The 12,500-nt window shown below is 43.3% G+C and overlaps 1 protein-coding gene across 1 annotated transcript in view; it reads left to right on the top strand.

Moving 5' to 3' along the window:
• Positions 1-12,500, top strand: part of si:dkey-12j5.1 (uncharacterized) — a 61,356-nt gene that overhangs the window by 37,803 nt on the left and 11,053 nt on the right. The gene's annotated exons all lie outside the window — the stretch shown is intronic.

Below are 12,500 nucleotides of genomic sequence, written 5' to 3'. Positions count from 1 at the left end.
TCAGCTTCACCAGAAAAGCCTTCATAATGGGAAGGCGGCCATGTTTTATGCCCTTTCATATTGTGACATATATGAGTGGCATTTGACATTTAATGGTTGTCAGTTTGAAGTAATGCTAGCTTTTAAGTAGCTGAGGTGTGTGTTTGTGTCTCTGAGGGAGAGAGGGTGTGGAGTGTGTGTGGGTGGCTGTATGGCTGGACCCTGTTGAAATATAGATGTGTTGTGAAAGGTAAGTTCACAGAGCTGATGGCCATTTTCTGTCAGACTGAGCCTAACATATTCTGCCACACAGGCAGGAAGGTACAGAAAGAGATACACTCACATGTCAAGCCAAGTCAAGTCAAGTTTTATTGATATAGCATAGCCCCAGAATGTGCTTCACATAATAACATTCACATATTAAATAAAATAGTTAAAATGTCCTGTCGATCGATTAAAATAGTTTAATTAATTTGAATAAAATGAAAGCCTGGGACTTCACAGGGAACAAAGTGCACATAAATGGGAAAAAAAGGCTAAATGAATAATTACAAAACAAATAAATAAAAGCAAAACACAGCACAGATAAAAACATGAAAGCTAACAGACCACAGGTGCAAGTGTGGGTTAGTAGAAGGCATTGTAGAAAAGTCTGGTTTTTAGTCTAGTTTTAAAATGGAGATGGTAACACAGATGTGCACACACGGACACATACTGTACACACACACAGACTCAACCAGCTCGTAATGGGTGAAGAGATTTCATCATCTTTTCTTATTCTCTCAAACTGCGCAGTTCATGTCACTGATGACACCCCCCCCCCAGTAAATACGCTCAGCCCACTGTCAGCTCATGGCTTTTGCTTTTGTAAGTGAGTGGCAGCGTGGTCTTTGCCAAGGTCTGCGTTTAAAGATGAATCAGTGCACACAACACTCACCTCTGTCTTTTATACCCGTAGCAACACAAAGCCAACAAAAATGTCTTTTATTTTGCTTAAGTGTATGCGAAAAAAAGAAAATCTCCTGATAAAAGCTTAACCAAAAGATTGAGCTAAAGAGAGCCTAGGGACTCTGTGTGTTTGAACGCATGGATGTGTGTCCTTTCTCTTTATCTTTGCTTATCTTGCTCAACGCAGTATCGCCTGCTTTTGCATATCTCGGTGTCAGTAATAGCCATGCGATGCTTATCTGATAGTGACAAGTGCAAGCAGAGTGTAGCCAAGATAGCAAAGAAACCGTGGCCTTATCTCATTTAACGTACAACATTTACAAGAGCGCCACATGCATCATGAAGCACCAGAGGGCTCGTTGTGGTATGCACTAATAGACTCCTGCCCTAAAGGACACGGGGAAAGAATTTCCCCCCATTTTCTTTCTCTCTCTTGCTCTCTCTTTCTCTCCTTCCCCTACTTTCTTTCTTTCTCTCTTTCTTTCTTTCTCTCTCTCACACTCACTCACTCACTCACTCACTCACTCACACACACACACACACACACACACACACACACACACACGCACACAGACTTTCGTATTTAATCACACACACTCACTCTCACAGTGAAGTCAGGCTCATCTTCCATTTTTTTGTGCTTGTGTTTGTTTATGTTTGTTTGATTGTTTGTTTTTATTTAGGATCTTATAGTCCTTGCAATCACTAGTGGGGGGTGGTGGTGGTGCTTGCTCTGCCTCTGTGGCCACTAAGTTAGAGCAGATTTTTTAATAGGCATACACAATGTTGCCCTTAAATATACAAGCATGACTAACCGATGCTTCCAGCAAGTCTGCGAGAGGTTGTGACCCCTTTGCAAAGACTCAGTGAGCAAAGAGGTGCGGCTGTTTTTGGGTGCTTAAAAACACACACACACACACACACACACACACACACACACACACACACACACATACACTTGCAGACCCACACACACACCATCCAGGCTTTCAGAGGCAATACTTGCCAAAATGAGACATTGATAAATTAAATGGGATTCATGTGGAGACAGTGAGCTTTTCCTGTTGGCCCTCTAACGATCAGAACGCTAATTAATCACTCTGCGGTAATGAGGGAGAGTGGGATTTGGGGCTGTTTATCCAGCTTTGTGCCTTGTGCTTTTTTTTAATTGCGGCATGTGCCGTTGATCTGTAAACACTGATTGTTTTAACTGATTAGGAGTACTATTTAGTTTGTGTGTGTGTGTGTGTGTGTGTGTGCGTAAATGAGTTCATGTTTTCATGTTGTCTAAGAAGAGATGCCTGAGGAGTTAATAAGTCAGTCCCCCCCCCCCCCCCCCATTACGCACAATTCTCTCTTTTTGGTTGAGTTATGATGAGTTAGTGAAGGCCACACATTCAATGGCGCTCGTTAAAACGGGGGAAAACGCGCCAAATTGGCATCCAGATGGCAGATAGGATTCGTACCTTTTTTCCCTGTCTGTGCCATCTCTTCAATCAGCATTTTTTGTTTCAAAATCATCACGCATCAGCCGATGAGATGAACTTTAACAATGCTCTCCCCTCGGAGCCCAGCCTGATTTCCCCCCCCCCCCCCCCCCCCCCCCCCCCTTGCTTGCCGTAGCATAGCCATCATCACCATCGCCGGCAGCGATGACAGGACACGTGGGCGGATCGAGGCTCGTGCGGAGTTGCCGGCGCTGAGTTACCTTGGCAACCGCTTGACTTCCTTAACGAGCTGATTGCGCGAAGCAGGTCCTAATGAGAAACTCTTAATTATGCTGCGAAGGCCTCCGTCTGCCTCTCTCAGTGAGCGTGAGAGTGAAAGAGGAGAGGGGAGTCATCAGCTATAATGAGGATGTAATTATTGAGACTAACCAGAGACGGATAGTCAGCTTCATCAAAAGGTGTGCATGCGTGAGTGAGTGTATGTAAGTGTGTGTGTGTGTGTGTGTGGGGGGGGGGGGTAGACTTAAAACTGACATTTTGGCAGCACCCTGCAGCACGAGGTGCGTCCCAGTTCACTAATGAGGTCTGAAGTTTGGTAAGAGGTTCTCCTTCCAAACGATGATGCGTTCCTGAAAATGGGCAAGCAAAACTTTTTTCCTAGGAGTTGAGCAGTGCCTATGCTTCCAAATGGAGATGTCTTCTGTTATTTCCTCTCTCACAGTTTGAGTATCCTCATTTGGAAGACGTCCCTCATTATTGGAATAGCAGTCAGTTTAGGGCATGAAGAATTTAGTATGGTCGTGAAAATTGATGAAAGTAATAATTTATCTTTTGATCATGCAATTTTTTTTTGTAAGTATTATTATGAAGTATCTCATTGGTTATTTTACTATGTTTCCAGCATGTTGCAATCATAGTTATTAGGAAAATGTAATTTGTTAGGATATTGTATGAAGAAATATTTAATTAGAGGTCCATAACACATGTCGTCTCAAGCCTGACAACATGCAGGGGTGGCCAACCACAGGTTTCCAAATGAGAAAACTGAAACAAAAATATGGTGCAAATCAGTCTCTATGGCAGAGGTTCCCAAACTTAAAACCGCTGTTGCCCAATTGCAATTATGAAAATCTTTTGCAGCCCACCTAAACATTTATTCACAACTCAACACTGTCAATGACAACCTCATCAAATACTGTACGTTCCAAATGTTCTCACTGTCTGCACATTTTGACTCTCGTTTCCACATTGATTCGATGTCTCCAGGCTTCCTGTCAATGCTCTTAAAAATGTTTGGAAATATGCATAAATCATTTTGCATTGACTGTTTATGGAATATTGTGGGATGACTCTCGGAAGAGCAGGGCGTCTGGTTTGGGTGTACGCAATGTTTTAGGATAGAATCTAGTATGAGTTTTATATAGATATACGAGGCCCCTGGAGAGGTGTCTGCTTACAGTATTTCAACAGATTTATTTATCATCAAAGGCAAGTTGACTGAACTGGATAGAGTGTTTTTTTTTTTTTTTTTTTCAAAACTGAATCACTTGCTGGACAATTGCCCCCTGGTAGCGCTAAAAGCTAATGGTGCAACCCTACCTGCACCGCAGACTGCACACATCCGGCAATCTCCGGCCACATCAGCAGGAAGTCGTCTTGAATGGGAAGCCATTATTTTCCAACCCCTGCCTGGCGCTCCGAGACTCGGCTCTCAATACATTCACCATTTTAGAGTTCCAGGAAGATTGCAGCCCCACTGTCTTTTCAACCCCCCCTCTCACTCTCCATCTCTGGGCTTTCTCTTGAGCCCTTGAAACCACAATGGCTCATGGGAAATTGGAGCCAAATGCAAAGTGAAATCCTCACACATAGAATATTCTAGTGAGGTTTTTCCTGGAAGCTTTGTGAACATATTTGATATTCTCTTTAAGTAAAGCAATCCTATGGTGGATTTGCACCGCTTTCGAGAGGACCCTGAGCACGATCTTTGCAGTGTGACAGCTACAAAAGCACTCCTTAAGCTCATCATGGTTAAACACGGAGGACAGCTCAACAAAAGAGCCGTCATTTTGGCACGTAGCAGCACTGACAGGTTGGCTGCCCACACGCTGTGTCAAGTAGACTAGACAAACTATCCGGCTTCATATTTCATTAAGTGTGCGACAGTGTTTTTACTCTCTACAAAGTGAAGCTTTTTTTTTTTTTTTTTTGGCAGAGATTAGCAGGATGTGCCCAAGGTGGAGTGAATATCCCATGATTGCAAAATCCTGAAACTTGTCTCTGAATGTGAGTCTCATAGACCTACGTGGTACTGTCGTGTGGACGGCATCATCGGATGAACTATTTTTTATTTTATTTTTTTGCCATTCTAAGTAGAAGAGTGGAGAGAAGCAGCAGTTTCGTATGGACCACTGGTGCTGTTATATACATACAGTGCATGTGGATAGTTTTCAGACCTTTCCACATTTTGTTATGTTTCAGACTCATCTGAAAATGGATTCAATTTATTGTTTCCCTATCAATCTACACACAATACTCAAACACTTCACAATAAAATGCCGGTGTTTGGAGTGTTTTGTAAGTTTATAAAAAATAAAAGACTGAAATATTCCATTTACTTCAGTATCCAGAGCCTACAACTTGATTTGGAGTCCACCTGTGCCTACATTTTTTTCCCTCAAAGGGCCATTTTAGGAATTCTAGCGACGCACCAGAAAATGAATCTCTTTGTCAGTGGTGCCTGTGAATGTGGCATCCACTCTTTCTGCCCCGTTCCCACTTGATTTAAGGAGCGAAGCAGCTATGCTACCCTGTTGTTGCTACTGGAGCATGGACCACTCGATACAAAGTTTTATTGTGGATCAGTGGGGTGGCTACAGGTATTGAGGTCTGCCTTCAGTTCTACAGCCTGCTAAGCACATTGATCCTTCTCAGTCTCATTGCAGCTGTTGTTGATGCCGGAGATCATCAGTCGACTGTCAGAGCTGTACGTGCACACGTACGTACACACACACACACACACACACACACTCCCAGACATGCAAAGACATGTACTGTATGCACACTCATATGCACACACTGTACACATATACCCTCCTGCACACATACAGTACAGTCACACACACATACAGTAGACTTGTGTGTTACTGATGTGTGAGGAAATATATGTTGGTCGAAGAGCTGTAATATGTCTATTTGATTGGATTTAATCATGCCTTTCTAGATTTTTATTTTCTCATTTCGCCCTGTGTGTGAGTATGTGTGTGTGTACAGTATGCGCACATGTGTGACTCACTCTGTCTTATTTCAGTCCGAAGATGTGACCTTCAGTGTGTGTGTGTGTGTGCGCGCGTGTGTGTGTGTGTGTGTGTGTGTGCGCATGTGTTTGTGTTTGTGTGTGTGTAGCGCGCACACCCTCACCCTCAAAATCCCCAAGAAGATCAATACCACATCACACCTCAGCAGCTGCTGCTAACAAGAAACCAAACCTTGTGTGTGTGTGTGTGTGTGTTAATGTGTGTGTGACATTGTGTGGGTTAAAAGCCAGTTAAGGAAAGTCTGAGGTGCTATTAAGCATAGGATTCACCTGAGCAGTTTTCTACAGACTTGAGTGTGTGTGTGTGTGTGTGTGTGTGTGTGTGTGTGTGTGTGTGTGTGTGTGTGTGTGTGTGTGTGTGTGTGTGTGTGTGTGTGTGTGTGTGTGTGTGTGTGTGTGTGTGTGTGTGTGTGTGTGTGTGTGTGTGTGTGTGTGTGTGTGTGTGTGTGTGTGTGTGTGTGTGTGTGTGTGTGTGTAGGTTTAGGTATGTGTGAGTGTTCTCGGATCTCATTTTCTTCGGCCTGGCTGGTAAATGCGGTGGGTGTTTTGTTCCTGCAGCTTAACTGGCGATGCAGGGCCCTTGCAACACCCACGGTCAAGGGTGCAGTTCCCAAGATGCAGTGGGATTGAACCGAAATCTCCGCAAGTGATTGAAAGGAAATAGAAAGGGGGAAATGGGGGCTTTCAGAGGCTTTGGATCACTAACTGCACAAAACTTATCTCGGATATGAATTATCTCATTTTTTAGGGTCGGTTTCCCCCACATGGATTCAGCCTAGTCTTAGACATGAAGAAAACTTAAAGAAAGAAAAAGCTTATAGTTTAGGACTAGGCTTAATGCGTTTGCAGCAAACTGGCTGATAGTGTTTGCATGAAGGTGATGATTCATGCCATGCTGCAGTGTGTGTGTGCGTGTGTGCGTGTGTGCGTGCGTGCGTGCGTGCGTGCGCGCGTACGTGCGTACGTGTGTGTGTATACGTATGTGTGTACGTGCAGGCGGGAATGTGGATGTGCATACATTTTAGGGAAGATTTCTCTGTATTACCGTTGCTATGGAGACTCCGGATATTTAGATCCACTCTCCTGGTGGTCGTATATGTGATAGAGAAGGAAAGGAAATCATTTTTAAAAAAAGTGGTATGCATTACTCTTTTAAAGTGCATTGTTGTCTTCAGGGTCCTCTACAATGACTACAATGACTTATATACTACAATGAAGGAATTGTATTGAAAAACAAGAAGAAGAAAAAGTTACTGAAAAGCTCAGTAAAAAGTTACTGAAAAGCTACCCTCAAATACAATATTTGTGCCTCACGGGGACATGTACAGTAGCAATGGCAATCCTTTACCACTGCCAACACAATGGGACAAACACTATTGCCCTGTCATTGCTCAACAAGACACGCACACACGCACACACACACACCTACCTCCCTTCACTGTAGCTGTGAGAGCAGCTGGTAATTGTGCCATTGTGTGCTGTGCTCTTGTTTACTGCTTGGGCCGTGTTAACTTGTCCATTGGCAACTTCACCTGCAGCCGTTCAGCCCTGTTCTGTTCCACTGCCCCAGTGGCCAGGGATGGAGAAACCTGCAGTAGCTTTAGGAAGTGAAAGACCTGCTGCATATTTCCTCCCTCCATTCAGTCAAATCCAGCTGATCCTTATGAGCTCCACTGCTTAGGCCCACAGGTAGAACCAAAGCACGTTAGGACTCTCTGAAGCCAGGACTCTTCCATCTCTCTGCCAGTGGTTTTGTCTCTGGGTTGATGTTGAGGGCATGTGTAGGAGGAAGCCGTTTGCATATGTAGATTGGGCCGCATACTGTACGTACTGTAGATAGATACTGCAATAGCATAGTATTGATTCGCCAATATTTCTAAGAATATGCATTTGTGCGTACTTCAACTGTCTTCAATTTATTGTTTTCATTTTCTCTCCTTTCTCTCTCTCTCCCTCCCTCTCTCTCTATCTCTCTCTCTCTCTCTCTCTCTCTCTCTCTCTCTCTCTCTCTCTCTCTCTCTCTCTCTCTCTGTCTCTCTGTCTCTCTCTCTCTCGCTCACACTCTTACCCACACATTATCACTTTTTCACTTTTTCACTCACACCCCCTGTTGGGTCAAACAGCTCGTGGTCTCTTTTCTCACCTGGAAACCACTGTTGGACCAAGAATCAAATGCCGGTGTGATAACTCATCCCTATCTCTCTCACAGCCATACACACACACACACACACACACACACACACACACACACACACACACACACACACACACACACACACACACACACATTAGTTGGAGCAGGAAGTGATATGTAGCAGGAAGGGGAAGTGGGAGCATCAATCCCTGAAGTAATTATCTGATGCCACTGGCGCACCTCAGGACTAAATTTCACTGAAGTTTTTACCTCCCAGCGGCACCATGTAGCCCCTGATGAATGACTCTCATGTCAGATCAATCTCTGACCACACACACACACACACACACACACAGACACACACTCATATATTCTCACAAATACAAATGCAGAGGGAGATTTCTTGTTTGTGTGCGTGTGTAGTACGTTTGTGTTTGTGTCATTGGTGCCTCGTTAAATGAGTTGTAATCAAGCACGCTGCGCAACATAATGCTCTTTTGGCTGTGTAAATCCACCGGACAGGCCCCACTGTGCTCACTCTGTATACAACACACAGGGAACTTTCCCCGTCTCACACAAAATCGTTTGTTTATTGTCTTGCTTTGTTTGGACTGCAGAACTCTAATTACTTTTTAGTCCTGCTGAAAGCATCAGTGTTATAGACTGGACAGACTACTTCATTAAAAGGCTTACTATTGCATTTTGTTCAAGTGCAGCATATTTGCTCGCTAGCCGTATTGTGTGTGCGTGTGTGTGCTCTCAAAAAGCTAACTAACTAAGGCTATATTCAGATTGACATCCCACATCCTAGATTTGAGCATGTCCATTCTGTAAGATTTTTGAGTGGTCTGGCTACTCCGATAAAATTTGAAATGGTCTTTTTGATCAGACTCTGTAAATGTAATCTCATCGAAACATTAGTCATGTGCTGTGCACCATTGCATTAAAAAAACATAAAGTCTTAAAAACTTCTGTGCCGCTCCTGTATCTTCCTCATAGTGGTCTTTTTGATCACTCGCAACTTAACTCCAACGTAACTCCAACGTAAAAAAACACATTACATCCATAGACACGTGGAAGCATTGGATTCATCAAAGAGCAAAAGATCTCTGGAGTAAAGATTCTATTTGTGTTGATCAGTCCGATTTGCCTGCAGTGTGAGAGTAATCTGAGGCATGTCCATGCTCCTCAGCTGATTCAGGACCTTACTTAACCTCTGAATCCACATGAACCTCTGCTTTCACACATGATCAAGGCCGCCATACATTTTTCGATTTTAGGGTCTACACAGGTAATTTCAGGGTTGAGAACTATTGAACGCACCAATACTGCTCCTATATCTCTGTCCTCTCTGCCTCTCTCTGGGTTTTTATGATGTAACCTTCACTGGTTTGAGGGAAAGAATGGGATTTTTTCCCCCTAGATGATGGGCTTTAGGAGTCTTAACCTCAAAAACACCGTTTGGGAAGGGAGTGTTTACATCGCAGTGAAGGGAGTTCTTAAAGCAACACTAAGCACTTTTCCTCTGTCACAAGCATGCTATTTGTTTATACAGCAAATAGCGATGTCCACAGACAAGGTAGAGTATGTCGCATGATTTTATGAAAGTATGATGTATTGTGACATCGAAGCAAGTCAAATTTGAATTTTGTTATGTCTCATTCCGTTGAACTACACATCTGCTACGCGATGTGGTAAACTTACATAGTGCGGTTATAGCCTGCGAAGGGCTGCGAAGGGAATACAGAAGCCGTTCACCCTGTTATGAGTTGATGAACCACTGAAATTATTTTGGAAACATTATTTTAAGGTACAAAAAAACTCTTTGTGTGTGTGTGCAACAGCTGTGAGAGAGGATTCAGAATGACTAGATGAATCTTTAGTTCTTGGGAAAGTTTTCTGTTTTCTGTAGTGTGGACTGCTATGGAAATACTGTACATTCTTTAGCTAAAGGAACAGATATTGCCATGTCTTCTGCAGGGCAGGCTGTGTGCAAATGTGTTAATCCATCTTCATTCATCCATCCATCTTTCCACATCTATCTGTCTGTATCTATTCACATCTGTCCATCTATATATCCTTAATATGTTTATCCATCCATCCATCTAACCAAGTTATGATAAGAGGGAACTTCTAATTTGCTTGTTTTTCTTATCATCTGTCAATCAATTCAACTCTTTTCTTGCACTGGTATCTCCTTCGGGAAATGTGTGTACAGTATGTGTTATGAATATGCGACTTTAGCTAGATCCTTTAGCTATTCTAACCTGCAGTCTTATTACAAAGCTTAGTGCACACTTCTAACAGACATCTGATTATATTGACTGTCACCAGTATCTACATTCACACGGCCCATGCATGCCCTCTTCAAGCTGCAGGAGACTCATCCTCTGCCACATTTAATATCTTCTCGATAATCCGCTCTAGTTAATAATCTGTCGTTTTAGATTATTTCATTTACTTTGGTTAATGACATTTTTGGCTCCGGGATTTTTCGACTAGTTGATGAAGGCTGCTGGCATGGCTGCACTTCTTCTTCCCAGTCCACACTCATCTTTGAGGGAAAACGCACCCCTCATTTTGAGTGACAGGTGGAGGTGGATCAGTCTGATTGATTGCTGTGCTATTGTCAATCAAAATATTGATCAGAGTTAAACACAAATGATCGAGTCCTGACCTGGACCTCATCGGGTATTGATGGACTGGGAGTAGCTGGTGTGATACACGTGTGTTAGTGCAGAGGGATTATTGTTGATGTTATCAAACCAACTAGGCTTTTGGCTCTATCTGGTGCACTTGTAAAGGATTGACATGACCATAAGGGCAGATGCTGTCGTATTACGTGTCAATGAGGTGGATAACCATGCTGTTGTGGCTGTCTATGTTTTAAGAAACACTGCAATTATGCAGCTGTTCGAACCTTCTGAGGTGAGAAAAACCCACCACCTTCACTCTGACAAAATAGCTTTGAGTGATCACAGATGTGGGAAGGATTTATTTTGTCCTCCGAGTCAAGTTTGGATCAATCTGTAAGTCACTCACCTATTGCAGCCATTGTAGAAGTTGTTATGAGTGTTTTTGCCTTCTTTAATGGGATGAGATATATTTGTAATTCGATTACCATGGTGCTAAATCATCCCTGAAACTAAGAGTGGAAGTTCCATGTTAATAACTGTTATGAATATGAATATTATCATTGGCTTTACTGAGGACAAAGCTGACAATAGCACAACATTAATGGTATTCCAATGTGCTAATCAATGCTATGTTAACTTCCTAAATGAGGCAGAATTACCGTGGCACTGCATCCTTACAAGCTCTAAAGCTCTTTTATGAGTTTGATGACAGGGTTATTGTGCTCTATTGAGGGCAGGCATGAAGCTCACATCCTCTGTGAAATCTGACTGCTGGCCAGTGATAACTGAAAATGGGCCTCAACACGTATTTGTATCTTGAAAGAAGTGTGTGTGGGCGTGTGGGTGCATGTATGCATACATGTATGTATGTGTGTGTGTGTGTGTGTGTGCGCGTGTGTGTGTGTGCACTTGTTCATGAGTGGTAAGTGACATGTTTATCATGTCTGTGTGAACGTTAGTCTATTTGTGAAGACGGGCGGTATTGATGGACGTTATGACTGGTTTTTGACGATAAGCATTGACTGACATTCTCCGCATAATGTACTGTAATGGTTGCATAATTAAGCAGAAGTGATTGACTGACTGCGCTTGGACAGGCATGTACAGTACATTCGCCATATTTGTTTGCCTATTTTTCTAACTTGATTTATTTTATTTTTAGATCTTAATGATCACATTGTTTCCATTTCAAAATTATTCTGCGCAGTTGTAGTAGTAACAGCAGCAGCAGCAGCAGCAGGTGATGTAGTGTTATTATGGTACTTTATATAGGGGGTCAGGGTGATATGGTCTGCTGACCTGGAGGTGTTGTGTGTAGTGTGACGATCTGCAAGCGCACTGTTTCCTCAGCGCAGCCTCTTCTCCGTGATATCGACAGTGGCGACGTACCGGCTCCGCGCTCCTGGAATCGCATCGACCCGGAGACAATCGCCGGAGATCATGAGCCTTGAGCAGCCTCCGCTAATGCGATTGGTGCGGGCCAAATCCAATCAAACGTATTGATCACGCACGCTGCTCGTGAGAGTTGCATCCCTCACTGTTGTGAATGTGAAGGGGAGGTTCTTGATGCCCCTCGATGGTGGTAGTGAAACGGTGATCAGGGTAATTCATAGAGACCGCAGGAGGCAGGAGAGCCAATGATAGATCTGTCACTGTGTCTGTCCTGCCGGTGAACTAGAGAGTGAATGAGTGAGTGATTGGGTTCTCCTATGCTTAACCGAACCATTCCCCTGCCGGTTTCTCATGTTAGATAAAAAGACTCAATCTTCAGTCATCAGTAATCCATAATTAAAACCATGTGCATTTTTGTAGTACTAATGTACACCATGTGCATAGGCATTGGGCTGCAATATGAGATTACAGGGTACCTGTGTTCTGTATGACCTGAGATCTGAGATCGGAGCTGGATTTGTGCAAAGCATGCTGCTCCATAATCCCCCCTTCTTTCCAGATGTGTCAGCCATGCGCCGTGTACTGTGCATCAGTTATAGCAATATTAGCTTGTGAATGACAGAAATCTGTTTCTCTCTCTCTCTTTC

This window comes from Sardina pilchardus, chromosome 6 (genome assembly GCF_963854185.1).
Source record: "Sardina pilchardus chromosome 6, fSarPil1.1, whole genome shotgun sequence".
NCBI lineage: Eukaryota > Metazoa > Chordata > Actinopteri > Clupeiformes > Clupeidae > Sardina > Sardina pilchardus.
This window is presented reverse-complemented; position numbering and strand designations above follow the sequence as displayed.